General features: G+C 40.1%; 1 non-coding gene across 1 annotated transcript; it reads left to right on the top strand.

Moving 5' to 3' along the window:
* Positions 1-2,439: 2,439 nt before the first annotated feature.
* On the top strand, positions 2,440-2,511 carry TRNAC-GCA (transfer RNA cysteine (anticodon GCA)). Its single transcript has one exon. It is a non-coding gene; the product is annotated as a tRNA-Cys (tRNA).
* Positions 2,512-6,806: the final 4,295 nt, after the last annotated feature.

The following is a 6,806-nucleotide window of genomic DNA, read 5'->3' as shown; positions in this document are numbered from 1 at the left end:
TGCTCAACAGAGCGAAAAGTAGAGGAAAGGCCACGAATGTTGCAGAAATGAAGAAGATGAGAGTCAGACAGTGGTTCCAGGCACCTCGAGTCGGCACCGGGATAGGGGCGGATGGTGGGGGCATTTATGGTCCCCCCCGTGGGAACTCCGAGGCTTGGTGAAGAGACGCCATTTTAGTTGAATCTGAATAGGAAGTGTAGTATGTACTGTGCATGTAGTTTGGTGTAGATAGTTAGAGAAATTTGTACTGGAGAGCATGCTGGCCTACTCTCTGTGTAACTGAGACACTGAAAAAGTTCAGCAAAGGGGGATGGTCAGGAACTAGTCCTGAGGGCTGATGAAACGGGAGCTCCAGCACTCCCTGTCATCAGCTTTCCATCCACCTCGGGAGTACTGCCCTGCTCGACTGGTGGAATTATTTGGAAAATAAAGACAGTGAACTTTAAGGAGCCAGTGTTTGTTTTCGCCTCAGCTGATCTTGTGTACTGCACATCTAAAGGCTGACCGTAAGAAGAACAACTCACTGGGCAACGTCCTTCCTGTACTGTACTACTGCTGTTGCAGCCTGTGGCAGTGTGGGGACTGGGACGTAACAATACTGTCTTGCACTATATAACGTGTCCCACCATTTTTTTTTTTTTTTTTTTAAGGGGGTCAACTTCCTAACCAAATAAAATATTCTGAGAAGTAGTGAAATGACAGCAAATATATATATGACATCTTAGTTCAAGCTGTACAGTAGACTATCATCCATAATGCGACATTCGGGAAGCGTGACCGCCACCCAAAGATTACTGGGGGGTTAGCCCCCTCCCAGAATTTAAAAACTATCAGAAATAGCAACAAAATATGAATAAAGCTTCCCAAGTGAGTTCATCTGGTTACTCCGCAGGTCTTCTAGTATATACAATTTTCCAGCCATGATTTTTAGGTGGGCCAGGATTCCTCACCAAATTTAACGTTCTCACAGACAATAACAGGAGGACAGACATGGCTTTGATATCTTACTACATGTTGCACAATGCAATTATGAGGGAGACTGGCCCCCATATTGATTCTTGCGGGGGAGGGGGATCAGCCCCCTCCCCAAAATAAAAATGATTTAGAAATAATGATTTCAGAGAAATCGGCATATATATCGTAAAATTAGGTGTGCAATTTACATGTTTTCTTTCAATACACAGGAAGAAACTGCACATCTACTATATTTATGGCCTTTTTTCTTGCCCAGTCATACCCAGAAATACAGACCGCGGGTATTGGTAGAATGATGGTGGTTGAAGTTAATGGCCCACACAGTACCATTCACCATTTTTTAATATAATTTACCAAACTTGCCCTGAGAAAAAAAAAAATCCAGAAATCATTTGCTAAAAAAAAAAAAAAAAAAGTAAAAAAGAAAACAGTGTGGTAATAGTTCATGCTCACTCCAACAAACAGTTTCACACTGGCAACACACACAAAAAGAAATATTCATACTACATTGGGGGATTTGACTGTAAATTTGCAGTTTTATAGACGCAACAGACTTGAAGACATACCATGAAAATTTGGGGGAAAATGTACTATTAGTACATTTAATGAAGAGAACACTATTGATTCTTACACCTTTATCGTAATTGCCAGATTCTTCTAAAGGAAAAAGATGCATAACGTATAATATGTTTAACTGAGGTAATACAGTGACAGATACACGTACCGTATACATGAGAAAGGTATCAGTTCACACGGACAGGAACAAATATTTCTCATTATTCTTGCCACTAACACCATAATCTTACTTCTTTCACATCAACAGCATCTTATTCCATTTTTCTGGATATAGCTTGGAAAAGAAAATGTCCCTCCCCATCAACAATATTGAGCTTACTGGCTGATAGCCTCACTATTGGCTTTTCACTCATTTACCGGATTGATCACTGACAGTTCATCCTAATGGATGCGGTAAAAAGTCTGCATCTAATGTGTGCACTCAAGATCATGCAAAGCTTCTAGGACGATTTGGTGATATGATCTCAATCTGTTTCACCGGAAGCTGAAGTTTTATCCAAAATATTATATGACCTTGGCACAAAACTTTTCTCTGTATTATAAGTTTGATTTGCACTCTTAAACAAACGAAGAAAATATTCGATTTTTTTTCCATTCTGGAGATTAACTTGATTTATGCATTATATGAGTATACGTTCAAATGTGAATCAAGAAATAATCTACAGAAATTATATATATATATATATATATATATATATATATATATATATATATATATATTCTTGATTTACATTTGAAAGTATGCTCATATAATGCATACATCAATTTAATCTCCAGAATGGAAAAAAAATCGAATATTATCTTCGTTTGTTCAAGAGTGCAAATCAAACTTACAATACAGAGAAAAGCTGTGCGCCAAGGTCATATAATATTTTGGACATACATATCGGGGGTGTAGCTTAGCGGTAGAGCAATCGAGTGCAGATCGAGAGGTCCCCGGTTCAATCCCGGGCGCCCCCTAGCATTCATTTTTGTGGTAGGTGGGGGCGCTCACCATCCACTCACTCGATGTAGTGTTGCTGTCGGACTCTTCTGTCATGTAAAAACAAAAAGTATTTGCAAACCTTTGGCACTTTTCAGGGTAAATAAATTTGCCTTGGCTCGTGGACCATTAGGAGAGTCAAATTATGGCAAGTGCCATAATTATGCCGGTTGTCCGCGTTCAGACTAGGAAAACTAATCGTACTTCATCATTTTTTTTATTTTCGACATTTTTAGAGACTTAGAGGGGGATTCCACGATATGGATAGATGTATACTATACACATTATTACAATTTATGATAAGCATTGTGATAATCCCAGTTTGCGTTTATCTACAGTATATGTGTATTAGCATACATAATTTTTTAATTACTAAGAGACAGCCCTGTTAAACTGGTTTTCGCTTTCGTCCTTGTCGATGTGAATATTATTGTGTATTCTAAGAATATATTGTCAACACAAACTCCCTGAATTATCCTAAAAATTGCAAAGATTTTTTATTTGTTCCTTTCCTTTTTCGTGCACTATGGAACCAAAGGCCATAATAAACCGAGAACATAGGAGGTACAGATTACAACTTCCAAGACTGGTTGGAAAAGTTGCATGTTATGACAAGAAAGAAGAAAAGATAGCCACCACATTCTCAGTCTTACACAGTAGCGTTATCATTGTTCTAAGCTGTGCAGTGCTGAACAAATTTACATTCCTTGCCAGTTTGATATAAAACAAATATTAAGTTAACAAATGCATGTGTTTATTCATAAAGGCAATCACGACTGTCTTAAAAACGTGTCATCCCCTTTGCCACAATAGCTTCGGCACACAGACTACCATGTATTACGCTTTGCTACTGTTCACTTGCAAAATTGTATCAATTATGTACTTAATTATCAACCTTGCGATGCAGGATGGTGTCGTTTTAGGAAATGTGCCCTAGAACGTTGCGCTAGATTCAGGCTGTGTGTGTGTGTGTGTGTGTGTGTGTGTGTGTGTGTGTGTGTGTGTGTGTGTGTGTGTGTGTGTGTATGCTGCTTGAACCCCTCCTAGCCTATTTGATGGATTTGAATGATTCTTCCTACGTGAGTCTAGGTGGTTGCTGGGAAGTTTTTCCACTAAAAACAATTCTGTAGTTATGTATTTTAGTGAGGGTCAGCCTCCCTCACCAAATTCAAAATTCTCAGAAGTAATGAAAGGAAGTCAGATATGGTTTTAACATCTTAATACATGCCTTACAATGGACCCTCGTCCGTAATGTGATATTTGGAGAACAGCCATCCTCGCAAAAATAAAAACGATCAGAAACGGGGGAAAGGGAAGACATGGATTTCAACGATATTTCTTAGGTCAGTTTGTCTGGTTCCTTGAGACTGTTATGAAGGGGATTTTGCCAGTTAGGTAGTCTCGTACCTTCGAGACGTTTCTGGTACTGTAAGTTTCGGTACGAGTCGTCAGAGTTGCCAATTTGCCTGGTGTTTGTGAGCGTAGTTATTTCGTAAGTTAAACATTCATTTATTTTTGTGCTCTTTTCCTTTATAATATTTTATTTAAGTAATTGCTTGTTAAATTATGTAATTCAAGTTCGTATGGTTAATGATTTAGAGTGTTATGTAATGTGAGAACTCTAGAATGTTTTGATGTCTTGTAGTTGGTAACTGTTGTTGCTAGGGGCTGATGCAAGACAGTATGTCCTAGAATGTTGGAGAAGTGGACGTTTCTAGAACAATGCAAGCTTATATAAGGATGGGATAGAGATTATAACAAGTTTAGTGAGGTGTCAAGTCAGTTTGGAGTTTAGTCAGGTTTCAGGTCAGTCGGTTTTGCTGCAGTGTCAGTGTCAGTGAAGGTTGTATATTTTTGGTACTTGTGAAAACATGTTCTGGTGTCAACATCTTTTTCCATATGAAGTTGTAGTATCACACATTTTACATAATAATTTTTAAAGCTGTTTAGTCATAATTAACAGTGTGTAATGAATTGTGAATGATGAACAACCAAATATCATTTCGCTGTTAGCTGTGATATAGGAAGAAGGTGGATGGCAGACCATAAGTGCCACCCTGTTTCAATTATAAAAAGAAGGTTAGGAGAAGTGAAAAGATATCTGAATAAGTGGGTAAGTGTAAAGTCCTGGGGAACCATTTATTATGTTGGTATATATGAATGTACTTAATACCATTTTATAGAGGTGTATAATGTGCTAGTAGAGTTGTCATTTATCTCTACTTTTTGCATAAGCCCAGAGTATATGTAATGCTCGGCACCTCACTTTTTAGCTGACCTCAGCACCGCGCTCTAGTCGGCTCGGTGAGTGTATAGCGTCAGAGGCCGTTTTATAGTTACGAATATCAAGGGAGGGTGTATCGCTCTTACATATCTCTCGGGTCGCAGTTATATTATTCTGTATCCAATAAAAAGAGATTTAATCTGCTCATTTCTGTCACCTTATGCTACCACTTAATAACAGACCAGCTTCCACCTTCTCGTGGCAGAGGACCTTTGGTGGGAAGTGTCGGGCAGTGACGGCGAGTAGCTGACGTGTACTACAGACAGTGTCGTCGATCCAACACGGTGGTCTAGTTATACTATACAGCAGAAGACATTTATTGGTGCTAGCAGTGGCACGATATTTAGTGCTAGCCGTGTACCGATACATTAAATTGGTGTTCAGTGCTGGGATACGATACGTGCTAAAGGGATTTATGCTGTGAACCAGTAACCCTTGCAATCGCTCGTTCCTGAAAGTGAAACAGAAAATCTTACTCTACTGTTGTAAGGGGACTAATTACCAGTTAGTTAAGTGGAGCAGATAAACTGGAGTGGTGCATATTAATTCCTCCCATTATTCTACCAGTGCGAGATTCCTATCTTAAGCACAAACTGGCAGTTATCTCGCCCTGTGGTGTGCGAGATATCTCCATCTTCAAACGCAAACTGGCAAGAATCTCGCGCTCGTGTGTGAGAGGCGAGATGAGGAGAGTTCAAGCCAGTGCGGTGAGGAGTGGGTCAACTAGCGACTTCTAGCAACTACGGCCGAGGCGAGCCGAGGGAGACCGAAAGCGGCGGGCCTGGCGTGATGCAGGGCGAACCACTCGCTTGCTAACTCCCACAGCGAGCGGGCTGCCGTGTATGGTTGGAGGAGTCTGGTGGAGTGTGGAACGTGGAATGTGGAACATCATCCTGGACTTTCATATCTAGGTAGTGTCCATGCATTAATCCACACACACACACACACACTTGAATCAACACACGTTAGTTAGTTGATGAGTGGAAATAAAGGTTTCTCAGAATTCCCTTGAAATAAATACACTTTCTGTATTTTATGTGTGTTCCGTTCTCTGTCACTTACCGTAACTATCTTTTTTTTATGTCAGTTTATCTTCCTGTATATGGGAGGGGAATATTACTGACAAGGTTGGATGGATACAGTGAAAAAGTGGGGACGTAGAATTAGGGAAATAGAGATTAACCCCACTAGACTCAGCAATTTTATGAGTGGGTTGATACATCAAATAAAAGTGCTCAGACATATTAAATGCGTGAAGGACATATTGAGGATCAAGGTGATGAGGATATTTCTGAAAGACTGGATGAGAATTTGAACGCTTTTGCATTTGCATTCTGGTCATACTTATTCAACAGTCCCAGAGCAATCAGTTAGATCCAATATGGCCACTAGTCTTGCTAGAGGGTAATCCTAGTGAGGAGACTGTGGAAGTTGAGACTATAACAGAACCTTTGGTCACTCAGGATATGCAAAATCCAGTCAATAATGACAGTACTACAACCACTCACATACCTGTGTATACTTCAGATGTTTTCAGTGCACCACAAGGTTCTGGACAGAATTTATTTTCTGTTCCTTATTCAAATGCATGGGGTATAAACACAGATGATATTAGCATGCGAACCCAGAATCCTAATCAATGGGGCATGAATACTAATATTGACATGCAAACCCAGAATCCTAATCAATGGGGCATGAATACTAATATTGGCATGCAAACCCAGGGCCCTTATCCAAATACCTGGGGCATGACTAACAATATGGGCGTGCAAAGTCAGACTAACCCTCCTCCCTTGTGGCAGATACCTGTACCTAATCTGGCTACTGATATGGTACAGCAGCATCCTAACTGTACTGAAAGTCAGGCTTTGGCGAAGGCAGGCATATGCTATGCAGAAGCTAGCAAAGCCTTGCAAACTTCGGGCTGGAGAGATACAGCTACTAGTTCTCCACAGCAAAGGACCAAGGCTGTTAAGCCAGAGGTGAAAA

The sequence above is a fragment of the Coenobita brevimanus genome, chromosome 116 (genome assembly GCF_032717465.1).
Source record: "Coenobita brevimanus isolate Jiangsu-jjx chromosome 116, ASM3271746v2, whole genome shotgun sequence".
Taxonomy (NCBI): domain Eukaryota; kingdom Metazoa; phylum Arthropoda; class Malacostraca; order Decapoda; family Coenobitidae; genus Coenobita; species Coenobita brevimanus.
This window is presented reverse-complemented; position numbering and strand designations above follow the sequence as displayed.